The sequence below is a fragment of the Syngnathoides biaculeatus genome, chromosome 7, assembly GCF_019802595.1.
Source record: "Syngnathoides biaculeatus isolate LvHL_M chromosome 7, ASM1980259v1, whole genome shotgun sequence".
Classification (NCBI taxonomy): Eukaryota; Metazoa; Chordata; class Actinopteri; order Syngnathiformes; family Syngnathidae; genus Syngnathoides; species Syngnathoides biaculeatus.
This window is the reverse complement of record NC_084646.1, coordinates 24729798-24745310: the sequence shown is the minus strand read 5'-3', so window position 1 is coordinate 24745310 and position 15513 is coordinate 24729798. Positions and strand designations below refer to the sequence as shown.

Sequence of the window (15513 nt, the reverse complement as noted above, 5' to 3'; positions counted from 1 at the left end):
AGGAATTTGAGTCCACATTAACATTACATATAGCAATTAATGCCAGAATATACAATAACATGCAATATGAATAGCCCGATTCTCAAAATCTGCATATCTTTCAAATGGCTTCTTTCCATTTCCATATACTGTATTCAGATCAGCCAGGCTAAAACCCGATCAAGCAGACAGGCAGTGACCAGGCTTGACTCTAAGCCTTGTTTTCTTTACGAACCTTGCTCAAATGACCAGGTTCTTGAAATAGGTTAAAATGTGTCTCTGGCATGAATAGATGAGAATTTAGTTTTACTGTGGGACAAAATGAAGAAGTGGAATATTAAAGATAAACACAGCAATAACCGGTCTGTTATGTAATTGTGAGAGAATTATGTGTTATCTTATCAAACCGAATAAATAGCTTAGCTTTTATTGCTCATTATTTCTCTACATGTAAGCAAAGTTGGAGTAACCAATTTTTGAACTTCTAATTTATGGGTCAAGACTACAGTTCTGCCACTATGAAATTCCAAGAAAGAGATATTTTCTTGAGATATCCCTCATTGGCTTCTACAACAAAGTTTACAAAGATACATGAAATAACTGTCTCACATAAATGAATATTTGAGTAATTTAATAGAGTTTAGGGGAATATGATGGCCGAAAGGAAGAGGCAGATGTTATTCCCTTTAAAAGCAAAATATTTTTCAATCAAACAGCTCATCTGTCTATTTAAAGAATTTGGACTCTTGTACTTCCAAGCATTTAGAATAGAACATCCATCCATCCTTTTTCTTTGTCGCTTTTCTTCACGAGGGTCACGGGAGTGCTGGAGCCAATCCCAGCTGTCAATGGGCGGGAGGCAGGGTACACCCTGAACTGGTTGCCAGCCAATCACAGGGCACATGGAGACAAATAGCTGCACTCACAATCACACCAAGAGGCAATTTAGAGTGTCCAATTAAGGTTGCACGCTTTTGGGATGTGGGAGGAAACCGGAGTGCCCAGAGAAAACCCACGCAGGAACGGGGAGAACATGCAAACTCCACCCAGGCAGGCCTGGGATTGAACCCTGGACCTCAGAACTGTGAAGCCAACGCTTTCCAGCTGATGCACCATGCCGCCCTAGAATAGAACAGACAAAAATATTTTTTGTGAGACTATTAGGAACCTGAGTCACGGACGGTGTAGTAATACACTTGCCTGGTTTTGGTGGAGGCAACGTGATTTCACTTCCCACTCAGTGACGGTATGAATGTGAGTGCAAATGGTCTCTATGTGCCCTATGACTAACTGGCGACCAGTTCAGGGTGTAATCTGCCCTTTGGCAAAGTCATCTGGAATAGATTCCAGCACCCCACGACCCTCACCAGATTGAGTGGATTGACGTATATTATAAATCTGGTGGAAAAGTGGGTGAGTAGTTAGTACATCTACCTCCCAGTACTGAGTAACCCAGGACTCGGGTTCATATCCAGCCTCACCTGTGTGGAGTTGTGTTGGTCCTGTGCCTACGTAACTTTTCTTTGAGACCCTGGGTTTCCTCCCACATCCCAAACACATGCATTGTAAGTATACTGAAAACTCTAAATTGCCCATAGGTGTGTGTGCCTCACCTTTGCATCCATGGGTTTTCTCTGGGCACTCTGGTTTCCTCCCACATCCCCCAAAAAATGCATTATTAAACTTCAAATTATATATTTTGTAGCACTATTAGGAAACTGACTCACTCATGGTCTAGTTGTACACTCCCCTGACTTTGGTGCAACAGCATGGGTTCAGTTCCCACTTAGTGAAAGTCTGAATGTAAGTGCAGATGGTGTTCTGTGTATATATGTGCCCTGTGAATGACTGGCGACCAATTCTGTGTGTACCCTATCTTTCACCTAAATTCAGCTAGGATAGGCCCCATCCCTAGCGAAAAGGGATGGGTAGATATTAGAAATCTCAAATGTCAAAATAAAGGGGTGGACAGTGACTTCGTGTTAGCACATCTCACAATTCTGAGGTTTGGGGTTTAGATCTGTGTCGATTTCAAGTGTTATCAACGTGCATGCTTGAGTTTTCTGTAGGAACATCGGTTTCTGCCCATATTTCAAAAACATGCTCGTATGGTTGAGAATCTACTACTACACAATTCTACACCCTGAATACCTAGCTAGTCAGTCACAGGGTACATATCGAAACCATCACTCAGTGGGAACTGAACCCACAGTGTATGCACCAAAGTCAGGCTAGTGTAACCACTACACCATCAGTGACTCCCCCCTGAAACCTTATTTATTAATCTTACTAATACATTTCATATAATTAAACGCTCCAACAAGGCCCTCCCACAAAATGTACCACAAATGCTTGAATAAATTACACTTGACAATTTGAATGGATGTTAGGTAGTGCATTTCATAAGCTTGTGGATATCAGAGCAAATACAAAATTACTAAATCCCTGAATAATTTTCAGTGACAAAATTGCAGACAGACATTGGCTGCTTTCGGCAGTAATAACTAAAACTTGAGTGTTACTCTTCCTTCCAACATCTTCCATGTGCTTACAATGTTTTTGTTTTTACAATTTTTACAGAGGTCCGAAAGCTAATTATAAATGTGAAGTAGCAGAAATTACAGGGTAGGAAAACAGAGTTTCCATGCGGAAACTTGGCTCTGCTTAGACAACCGCCCCTGTTGCCTTAGACTACATCTCTGCTCATGCATGTGCTTCCTGATTAGGATGTAGTGTATTTATTTACTTATTTGAAAAGGATTTCCTTTAACTAAATGCTACAGGGGTGGCACGGTGACCGACTGCTTAGTACATTTGCTTCACGGTTCTGAGAACTTGGGTTCAAATCCCCGGCCCGGCCCTAGTGGAGTTTGTATGTTCAAGTTATCATAAACTCAAACCCAGCAGAGTCCCAATGAAGACAAGTGTTATAGTGGATCCACAATTTATGTTAATGTTCAAACTATTCAATTTATGGATCACAAACCAAACAAAAATTTGCCCGATGATTGAACCTTTTCGCAGTGTTTGGAGGTTTCATTCACTCTTTTTGTACAGGGCAGTGCAACCATTTTGTGGTGGTGGTGGGCCATTGTGGGAAGACAAATCACTGTCAGCCACTCCAGGATTGCAGGCGGTGACCACTTTGTTTCATACCTCAGTGTGTGGCTTTTCGGTGTTTCTTGTCTTTATGTGTGCATTTTGCCTGCTCACGGTAGGGCTAAGAAAAGCTACAGACAAGCATGACAAAAGGAAGGGACTCTCTGTGAGCTTAAAAAAGAATATTTGTGAGGAGTACAGTATATCAGTGCTCCATGAATTGCAGAGTTTGCTCTCATGTACAATAGAGTGTGGATGAAATAAGTACACAATTGCCACAATCTTGGGTGAAAATGTCTATTGCTGCTGACATGGCCAAGGAAATGAAGTATTCTTGATAGAACTGTGAGAATCTTCAAGACCAAGTCTTATATGATGTTGCTCATTTGGATAAACAAATAAACAGCTAGCCATTAGCCTCAGAGTTCTGAGGACCGAGGTCCAAATCCCAGCCTCACCTTTGCATGCATGGGTTTTCTCTGGGCACTCTGGTTTCCTCCCACATCCCCCAAAAAATGCATTATTAAACTTCAAATTGCCCTTCGGTGTGATTGTGAGTGTGAATGCTTTTTTGTCTCTATGTGGCCTGCCATTGACTGGCAACCAGTTCAGGGTGTACCCTACCTCCTGCCCGATAAGGGCTGGGAAAGGCTCTCTCATAATCCTTGTGAGGATAAGCAACTTGGAAGATGACACTTATGAAAATAGGGAGTGTTGTTAAGGCTGGAACCAATTATTCATGTTTACTTCCCGTGGGAACACAATGTTAATTATACAACGCCCGTTCAAGAATCAATTCACCCATGAACTCTTCATAAATCACCGTTATAATCTGTAGAAAATACAGTGGACAGATGGATTCATGAAAATTATTTGTATAATCTGCAATCTTGATGTGAACAATTCATGAGAGGAGCAAAGGATGCAAGCAAAGTTGAAAATGAAAACTTTAAGGTCAATTCATAAATATATAGTTTTGTTTTAATGTGCGTGTCATGAACTGTGCAATCAAGCCTGCATTATTGGTATGCCCATAGTTCAGTTGTTAATGTGGACATGACTTCACATAACCACCACTGCTGCCCTGTTGACATACAACCACAACAGTTTATTTTGGAAACACTCAAAGGGCACGACCTTATAATGAGGACAAGACAGAGCCACAAACAGGAAGCAAGCAGAAATAGTAAACTGGTCAGCACACTGGGATTGCCCTGCTGGTCTTTTCTTCCTTTCTGAGCTCCCCAAGTTTACACTCCCATGACATTTGTTGCCTCTGCCTCTTTAAAACTCAACGTACACTTGGTTCTTAATATCTCCTGTCTCTGGTTTATGCTCAGCTCCCGATCTCCTGCTGCTCACTGTCACAACCAGTGTGGCCACAACTTCACAGTTCCATGGCACTCTACTCCTTGTTCCTCTTTTCTGACAGAATGTTGACATGTTTCATACTTGATACTGAGAGGAAAAAAAAAAAAACAAAAGCTGCTAAAGTACAAGTAGAAAAAGCTGGAGACAGCGACTATTTTTGGACATTCACTTTTTACAATGAGATAATATCAATAAAGGGTGGAAAATTACATAAGCCTCCTTTCCATTACGACCAGAAATAGCTCAGAAATTAATACCTGGTTACACACTGAATATGAATCATTTATCCTTCAAAATGTAGAATAATTAGAAACTATAGTGTCGGAAGCGAGTCACCGTAATTGTGTTGGGTGGAAATGTACTGTATATTTACAGTTTAAAACAAAAAAAAAACCTATGGCACATCAGGTTGCATGATAAGTAAGTTTTTCTTGCAAAATAATACAATTAGAAAATAGACTGCGGTAAAATCAACCATCCCTGACGAACCACTAAAGTGGTCACCAAAGCATTGACGTGAACAAATATCAATCAAAATAATTAAAGAGGGCCATACTGGGTGCAGCTCAGGATGAAAATGATTGGCAAACCAATTAAAATATGTGCATTATGCAGACTATCACTGTGGAAAAAAAAATAAAATCTTAGTTTGGTGGTGTTAGTTGGAGCAAAACCATATGCTATTATTGGATACCCTCAGTGATACAAAAAGTAACAAATAATGATAATAAGTGATGTGATGTAATATATGAAGTGCTTATAAAAAGTCAATACACCCTTGTTCAAAGGTTTTTTAGATACAACAAAATGTAACCAAGATAAACACTTTCACAACTTTTTTCACAATTAATGTGACCTATATTCTGTACAAAAAAATGAATCTTTTCTTGAGGAGAATTCATAATAAACAACTGAAATAATGTGTTTGCACATGTATGCACACCCCTGGGGATGGAGCTGTTTTCAGAATTAACCAATCATCATTCTAGTATCTCTAATCAACCCCAAATAAAGAAAAAAAACATTACTCTTCACTCTCAGTATGGTGTTCTTTCGCTGAAGAGCATTGTTGTGATAAAGCCAAAATATCGTTTTGAATTTTGGCCAAAATGTTAAACCTTGATTTAGTCAGACCATAAGACCTTTTCCCATGTTTTGGAGATTTCAAGTATGTTTCTTTTTCTTTGTAAAGTACGGTTAAGTCTTGCTACCCAACCCTACAATCATTATGTATGACAAAGACGCGGGATTATTTTCACACATACTAAAGAGCCAATACTTGGCAGTAAGTCATGCAGCACTTTGCTGTCAGCCATTTGGCAGCCTCTCTGTCCATTTTTTTCTTGTCTTTTTGTCAATGTTGGAGGGATGTCGAGTTCTTGGAAATGTCTTAGTTGTGCCATATTTTTTTCCACTTAGTGATAACTGTCTTCATGGCCTTGAAATTATTTTTCTGCCTTCTCCTGACTGAGACCTTGAAACAATGAGATCCCTCTGATACTGTGGAAGCTGGAACAAAAAGCCAAGAAAAGCTTACTAGACTTGCTCCACTTTATTTAGAGTTAATCAGAGATATTTTATAAGATGGCAGGTATGTACTGACTCCCATGAAACCTAATTGTAAAGGTGAATGGTAACAGCAACAGTTATGAGAGGGTGCCCAGACTTGTGCAGCCACATTACTTTGGTTTTTTGTTTTACTCCCCTCTAAAGTACTATAATAATTTATTTTCAGTTGAGTTGTACATTTTATAGGTCACTTTATTGGTGGAACATTGTAAAATGATTTGTCATGGGAGAATTGTTTATATCACAAAAATATGCCGGGTGACACAATGGATGACTGGTGAGTGCATCTGCCTGACAGTTCTGAGGACCTAGGTTCAAATCCTGGTCCTGCCTGTGTGGAGTTTGCATGTTTTCCCCATGCCTACGTTGGTTTTCTCTGTGCTATCCAGTTTCCTCCTACATCCTAAAAACATGCAACATTAATAGTAGACTCTAAATTGCCCCGAGGTATGATTGTGAGTGCGACTGGTTGTCTGTCTCCATGTGCTCTGTGATTGTCTGGCAACCAGTTCAGGGTGTACCTTGGCTCCCTATAGCTAGCTGAGTTAGGATTCAGCACCCCTGCGACTCTTGTGAGGATAAGAAGTAAAGAAAATGGATGGATGGATGGATGGATGGATGATGGATGGATGGATGGGTGGATGGATGGATGGATGGATGGATGGATGGATGGATGGATGGACGGGTGGATGGAAAAACAAGTCATTTGAATAGGAGTGTTTTGCATTGTACTCTATATTTATCTCTATAACTCTCTTTAACTCTAACATTATTTAGATTTAGGACAGCACAATGCAACTCATTTTGTAAAAAGCAAGAGAATCAATGGACTTATAATTAGAGTTTAGCATATCATTCCGGGTGCTTCTTCCAGAGTACATTAATTTGCCTCTATTTATCATCGTTGGAGATGTAGTAACACACATCCTCTAATGGCTTGCTCCTATATTATTATGTAATTATTGCTTTCCTTTTCTGCTCTTCACATTGCCTGTCTGGATGTTAATACAGGATGCCTTCTGTCATGAAAGAAGGAAGCAAAAATACAAATAGAAAATATATCTTGATCAGGAACACCTTAAGATCGGCAAAAGGTGATATGCCATTTATTCTCAGTTCAAAGTGACAGTTAGATTTGTAATCTTACTTTAGTGTTTTCAATAGAGTACACAGGGGCAGTATGTTTACAGCATTAACCACAAAAATAGAACAATTATGTACATATTGTTACAGTGTATCCAAAACTGTATGCAAAACGAGGTCACTGTGTTGTCACAAAGTCACCCAATGCCATGATTTTCAACCAACAAAGTATTAAATATAATAATTTCCCTTCAAGTAGTTAACAACGTCATCAAACGCAAATACACAACTGCAATCGCTAGCTAATTGGTGGGTGTACGCATCAATGGATGCAATCTGTTTTTAAAGGTGACAAATATGTTTATCACTGTGTTTTGACTCAGATGCTGAAGTGTGTGCCTTTTGATTGAGATTACTGTAGAATATTGTGATATGCAGTACAGAATTATTTTCAAATAAAATATCCTCAAATTAAAGCAGTTTTAATTGGTGGATGTCCTGCATATATTAGAAAAATAGAAAGATCCCATGACATAACATAGAGTGGTTTTGCATACCTACCACTTTCTTTGACCCTCTGTCAGGGTCAATAAGCATCCAAATGACAAACTAGGGATTAAGAAAGAGAGAAAATGAATCTGAATTCAGGTAGTGTTTGTGATTTAATGTATGCTAAGACTTGTGTGGCGTGTGTGTGTGTGTGGTGTGTGTGTGTGTGCGTGTGCAGTGAAGGTGGGGGGTGATAATGGCCACATGATATACAGAGGCATGGTTATCCTTAGGATTACATTTTAATCAAGCTAAAGCGCCAGTATCCCCTTCCCCAACACAGTAATCCTATATGTAAGAGTACGATTTCAGCCTGTCCTCGTCCCTTTGACCGCCATTCTTGAACATGCCACAAATCTTTATGATATACGGAGACGTTACACCCATGCGATGCATCATCCATTTTCTTAGATGCTTATCCTCACAAGGGTCATGGGAGTGCTGGAGCCAATCCCAGCTATCTTCAGGCAAGCGGCAAGCTACACCCTGAACTGGTTGCCAGGCAATTGCAGGGCACATGGAGACAGATAACCATTAACATTCGCTATCACACCTAAGGGCAATTAAGAGTCTCCAATTAATGCATGTCTTTGGGATGTGGGAGGAAACTGGAGTGCATGGAAAAAAGTCCACACAGGCAAGGCCGGCATATGAACGCCGTTCCAAAAGAACTGAGGCAGACCCTCTAATGTGATCGTCACCCTAGCGCCAGCAATGCATCATGTCATCCAATTTTATGCCTTCCCAATGTAATTAAATTTAAAACATTGGATGTACCAATAATTATTTGACACAGTAGGAGGGCTCTTAAACATGCTTACTAATGTGGTCAAGAATTACAGAGCAATGTTCATTTGTGTCCATTTGTGTGTTTGTGTTTTTTTTACCCAGCACTGTGTCGCTTGAACACGGCATGCTCCTCCTTGTGTACATTCTTCCTGATCAAATTTGTTCTGTTGAAGCGTTTACACAACATTCCGCACGGCATACTTCAGTTGTGAACGGACTTCAGATAAATGACGTGTAGTCCCACAGAGATGTTCAACGACAAGATTGAAAAAACTTTTTGGGCCGTCAGAACGTTACTGTGCTGTTCCCCTAGACAAATGACAAGGCTAAAAATAAAGTAGATAGTAAAGTAGCTGTTAAATGATGGATGACATCATTGATTGGATCGGCCAATTATGATACAACAACAACAACAAACAACTCACTGTTGTGTGCAAGGAGCAATTAAACGTGTTTGAATTAGTTTATTTCGTCAACAAGATGTATGTAGGTTTCTTGAGGCACCTACTAGTCTGTGTTTTGGGTGCGAAGTTCCACATCAACTTCGTCAGATCTCGCCGAATCCTGTCCTTATGTTGCATTTGTCAACTCAGGTTCGAACACACGGTTTAATTACACCCGCATGGGATGTTTTTCTAACATAGAATAAGAAAATTACTCCTCTTCAGTTCCTAACTCTTCCACAGAGCATTCCATAAAAACTTCTTCATCACTGCGGTCTAACTCCTCTAGATCCCACTTGCAACGTGTATGATTGTCTGTATAGGAAGCCATTGTGTTTACTGGGGTTGCCTTGGCATGACGTCACACGGCAGCAGCTTCAACAGACCCTCAGTTTGAAACAGAAATCGGAGGAATTCGGATTAGAAAAATATGTGCACTTTGGCGCTAATTTATTTCTTAGCTGTTGTGTTGAGAAATTTTGTAGATTACAAGTTTGTGTGATATACAAATAAAATATAGGTCCTCTGGATTAGACCTTTAAAGCCCAAGTGTCATCCCTATAAACATTCTAAAATCGATATTGTAATGAAAAATACATATAACATTATTCACTTCGATGTCTATACGAAAAAATAAATGTGAGCGGAGAGCGAGTCATCCATGCACAAAGTTGCAGAAGTGTCATTCTACAATATCTAAGTGGTCGCCATATTTACTGCGTCCTCCATCTGTGACGTCACCTGGACATTCACCAATAACTATGGGAGACAAACGCGCCCCTTCTGACCCGGAAGCTCTTTTCAAAAAGGAGAACACCACAAAACCGAGTGAAGTCACCGGGGCAATATTGCACTATTGTTTCGAGCCCTCGGGCCAATATTACACTATTGTTTCGAGCCATATTCAGATGATATGCGATCTCGGCCAAACCGCATCCCCGTCCGATCCACTTCCGCGGCGGAGCTGCGCCATCGCGGCTCATCGCAGCCGGCCGGTGTGGCTTATGACGGAGCCAAGCCATCCTGCTTTAGGGGGGTGTTCACAGAAGCCGCAGTACTGAGCAACACAGTGGAGCCGGGGCACTTTAAGCGCGCATGCAGCTGAGTGACGCATCCTCGGCTGGGTTCTTCAGAGCCGACCCTGTACCCAAGCTAGACGCGCAGCCTTTGCAGAAGCATTGACCGCCGATCGCGGCGCCTCAGCCGGTGTGGCTGATTTTCTGCGCCGTGGTGGCATATAATGGAGCCGAGCCGTGCTGCTTATTGGGGTATGTTCAAAGCCGCCACAGTACTTGTTGAACACCATCGAGCCTGGGCGCATTACTGCCTACCTGTTATTTGGAACCCACGAAGCTCTCATCCTCTGCACCCGTGCAATGCATTTTTCACAACGTACCAGGTCTCTTGCAAACTTATGAAAGGCTAAATCCATTCTCCCGAGTGTTCAAGCAATGTCCAGCAATGCAATGAGCCGGCATTTTGGCTAACATGAAGTAACAACGAGCTAGCTTCCCGGAGGTAAAACTAATGGAAACAAATAAGGGGGGCGCCACTGTCCTGTACATCACTTCCTGCTTCTTCTCGAAAACAAAGCCCTGAGAGGATTTTCATGCCGGGAGTTACAAAAAGCTGTATACATTAAAATCATGTTTTGTGGTGTAAAAATGCATGGGCCCATATTAGCTGACATTTTTTCATTAATAACATACTAAAAATCATCCATTTCATGACAGGACCCCTTTAAATACTATCAAAATATCCCACAGCGCCACTCATCAGACGCCACTCTACTAGGAGGTCTTTCACCTCTTCACACACCGCCTCGATGCATGGATGGAAATGTGGCAATGGCGTTGATGGAATGTGAGCACCGGAGGGTATAAATATTCCCAGAAAACATCAGAGATCTAAAAACCCCCGCCCATAGAGTTCCACATCTCCGCTATATTTCTGTACAGTACATGGTATTATAAATTGGAGTGATGAGAGGATAATGTTTCTGACCTTAATAAAGATGACAGATGGGCACAAACCCACACGCATACACTGACACCTTTAAACAAGACCAACATAACTCTATCTCCATGGCAAATGAAAGAACGAGGTGCTGCATTGTGTGTATCAAGAGAACCTCTTAATATTTTTACAGCAACCCAACAGATGGTCACCTTACATTGAAATACTAACAAAGTGTACCAAACATTAGGACACTCTGATAAAGAGACAACAGTACTGGACCAAGTAGACAAACTAAGGACTCCCATCTGCGAGAGGCTTAGTGGCAAATTGGGTTCGTTATGAAAAGCCATTTTTGCTCCTTGTACTTTAAGGCATAGTTGGCATGGATGGACTTACTGAAATGGTTTTGAACAAATCTGGGGCTCTGAGTTGTTGCCAATCGCTTCATTGTATGGAGAGGATTAAAGCATCTTACTCGGCTGCAGACAATGCACAGGGGTGGCATCATCACAGAAAAATCAAGTGTCACTAGGTCAATTGTGCTCTATGGATACACTGAATGTTCGATAAAGTTAGTAGTATTAGGCTTAAAAAGTCTTTACACCACAAGTCCCTAGTTCTCGGACACCATCATGAAGTGCTTTAATGGGGGCTGTCTAATTTTCAGTGAGCTCTTGACATTTTAGCATTTTGAATAGGAATTAGATTCACATTTTTATACCCAATTTTGACTCAACTCAGAACTGTGGGGCAAATGTGCTCAGCAGTTGTCCACTGTGACGCTGTACAACACTTTTTACAACAAAATAATAAAATGAATGGGTAACACCAGTACAGTAATTATTCTTTGTATTTTAGTATTAAAATAATGCAGCCCTATGGGGGCACAAACCAGTGCAATCTCTAGGCCGGTCCCAAGCCCGGATAAATGCAGAGGGTTGCGTCAGGAAGGGCATCCGGCATACAAACTGTGCGAAACAAATATGAGCGTTCATCTAAAGAATACCCATACCGGATCGGTCGTGGCCCGGGTTAACAACGCCCGGCCCGGCACTGCTAACCTGCAGGGCGTTGGTGGAAATTCAGCTACTGTGGGTCGAAGACAAAGAAGAGGAGGAAACCGGAACCGTCGACATAAGAAAAAGAGGAATGTACAGAGCCTACAATTGAGTGTAGGGAATTTTAATGTTGGGACTATGACAGGAAAAGCTCCGGAGTTGGTTGACATGATGATTAGGAGAAAGGTTGATATGATGTGCATCCAAGAGAGCAGGTGGAAAGGTAGTAAGGCTCGAAATTTAGGAGCAGGGTTTAAATTATTCTACCACGGAGTAGATTGGAAGAGAAATGGAGTAGGGGTTATTTTAAAGGAAGAGCTGGCTAAGAATGTCTTGGAGGTGAAAAGAGTATCAGATCGAGTGATGAGATTAAAATTTGAAATTGAGGGTGTTATGTATAATGTGGTTACCGGCTATGCCCCACAGGTAGGATGTAACCTAGAATTGAAAGAGAAATTCTGGAAGGAACTAGATGAAGTAGTTCTGAGATGGCTGTAGTGAACACTTATTTCCAGAAGAGGGAGGAACATATAGAGCGGAGGTAGAAGCACGCAGGTGGATTATATTGTGTGCAGACGATGTAATCTGAAGGATATTACTGACTGTAAAGTAGTGGTAGGGGAGAATGTATCTTGACAGCACAGGATGATGGTGTGTAGGATGACTCTGGTGGTGGGTAGGAAGATTAAGAAGACAAAGGTAGAGCAGAGAACCATGTGGTAGAACCTGAGAAAAGAAGAATGTTGTGCGGCCTTTCGGAAAAAGGTGAGACAGGCTCTCGATGGACAGCGGAAGCTCCCGGAAGACTGGACTATGACAGCTAAGGTAATGAGAGAAACAGGCAGGATACTTGGTGTGTCTTGAAAAATGGAAAGGCAGTTGGTCCTGATGACATACCGGTGGAGGTATGGAAGCAATTTGGAGAGATGGCTGTGGAGTTTTTGACTAACTTATTCAACAGAATACTACCGGGCGAAAAGATGCCTGAAGAATGGAGGAAAAGTGTTCTAGTTCCCATTTGTAAGAACAAAGGGGATGTTCAGAGCTGTGGGAATTATACAACAATAAAGTTGATGAGTCACACAATCAAGTTATGGGAAAGAGTAGTGGAGGCTAGACTCAGGACAGAAGTAAGTAAGAAGCGAGCAACAGTATAGTTTCATGCCTAGAAAGAGTACCACAGATGCATTATTTGCCTTAAAGATGCTAGTGGAAAAGTACAGAGAAGGTCAGAAGGCGCTACATTATGTCTTTGTGAATCTAGAGAAAACCTATGACAGAGTACCAAGAGAAGAACTGTGGTACTGCATGCGTAAGTCTGGTGTGGCAGAGAAGTATGTTAAAATAGTACAGGACATGTATGATGGCAGCAGAACAATGGTAAGGTGTTCCTTAGGTGTGACAGAAGAATTTAAGGTGGAGGTGGGACTGCATCAGGGATCAGCTCTGAGCCCCTTCCTGTTTGCAGTGGTAATGGATAGGCTGACAGATGAGGTTAGACTGGAATCCCCTTGGACTATGATGTTCGCAGATGATATTGTGATATGCAGTGAAAGCAGGAAGCATGCAGAGGAACAATTAGAAAGATGGAGGCATACACTGGAAAGGAGAGGAATGAAGATGATCTGAAGTAAAACAGAATATATGTGTGTGAATGAGAGGGGTGAGGAAGGAAGAGTGAAGCTCCAGGGAGAAGAGATAGCGAGTGTGGACAACTTCGAATACTTGGGGTCAACAATCCAGAGCAATGGTGAGTGTGGTAAGGAAGTGAAGAAACGGGTCCAAGCAGGTTGGAACAGCTGGCGGAAGGTGTCTGGTGTGTTATGTGACAGAAGAGTGTCTGCTAGGATGAAGGGCAAAGTTTACAAAACAGTGGTGAGGCCGGCCATGATGTACGGATTAGAGACGGTGGCACTGAAGAAACAACAGGAAGCAGAACTGAAGGTAGCAGAAATGAAGATGTTGAGGTTCTCACTCGGAGTGAGCAGGTTGGCTAGGATTAGAAATGAGCTCATTAGAGGGACAGCCAAAGTTGGATGTTTTGGAGACAAGGTTCGAGAGAGCAGACTTCGATGGTTTGGACATGTTCAGAGGCGAGAGAGTGAGTATATTGGTGGAAGGGTGCTGAGGATGAAGCTGCCAGGCAAAAGAGCGAGAGGAAGACCAAAGAGAAGGTTTATGGATGTGGTGAGGGAAGACATGAGGGCAGTTGGGGTTAGAAAGGAAGATGCAGGAGATAGGCTAAGATGGAAAAAGATGACACGCTGTGGCGACCCCTAACGGGACAAGCCGAAAGGAAAAGAAGAAGAAGAAGAAGAAGAAGCAGAAGAAGAAGAAGAAGGTTTTAGTATTAAAATAGCATGTCCGTGAAAGAAAAAAAGGATTTGTTGGAAAAAAATTGTGTATTGTATTAATTTCAGGTACAGGGATTAAATATTTAATTTTTGATGCAGACGCATTGTGATATGTGTTATTATTGTAATATTACTGCATTAAGCATTATGAAACTAAAGTGTCAGTCTGTCTGCACTCATGCCATTCAAAGCTGAAAGATGTATTATACAGAAGCTAATACACAATGACAGCTGACTGACTATTAAGTATTTGTACAAGTTACAGGTCACACCAATTTGGATGCTGTCCTTTGTTTGTATTTTAACAGTGTGTTCACATTTTATTTCTACTCTCTAAGCACGTAAACAGTGGGGCATTTATTTATCTCATTTAAGATACCATTTTTTTCTTTTCTTCCCTTTTCTACTCAATACTGTACTTCCTTCCTCCTTCCCTTCATCCATCTACGAGCAAAAACGGTGAACATGTCGAGGATAAATGCTCTCCTCCCAGCCAAATGAATAGTGGCTAGCCCTGACTCAAAACTCTGGAGCTATCTTTTATCTGATTGGCTGACAAGGAGAGAGATCCTGGTTGCCAGGGAGAAAAGAGCTGATAGCGGTGTAACGTCAGCACTTCTGAGAATACAAGCATAGACAGATAAGAGTCTGAATCAAACAATATGGGTGCATGGTGTGATAATATTTGCAAAATTTTGCAAACACATCAAAACCTCCTGCTGATGTCATACTTGATTATCACTTTCCTTTGCTCGTAGGCCGCTCCTCAATCTCCCAGCACTTCAATGTGACTCACCAGACTTCCTCTCCTCAAACTGTTCAACCTCAAACTAACCATTCAATGTCTTAACAGAACCAACCCCACATCATCCCATTTTCCCAAATTGCTTGTTTAGTTGACAAGAGGGATTATGAGTACATAAATATACATTATTTGGCGCTCTTCGTATAAAGTTGCACCCATCGCTCTCACACCACATGACCTTCTTTTACTAGTCTTTATGTTGGAACTAATCAAATTATTAAGATAATACTTCATATAGTATGAATCAGGATTAAACAGCAATAATAAACACTTGCATTTGACAGTACACCTACATGTCAATTGAAACTTGCTTACATTTAAAAAAAAGTAACCCAATGAGCCTGACACAGACTGGGTGGAACTCATAAATAGTGTAACTACCCTGTATTTTTTAAGGAATAGTTCCACACTGTTGCTTGCAGTACCCTGGGACACATAAAAAAAAAAAGGATTTG

At 41.3% G+C, this 15513-nt stretch overlaps 1 protein-coding gene across 2 annotated transcripts in view; it reads right to left on the bottom strand.

Annotated features, from left to right (window-relative positions):
* kank4 (KN motif and ankyrin repeat domains 4) overlaps positions 1-15513 on the bottom strand; it is a 96137-nt gene that overhangs the window by 65612 nt on the left and 15012 nt on the right. The gene's annotated exons all lie outside the window — the stretch shown is intronic.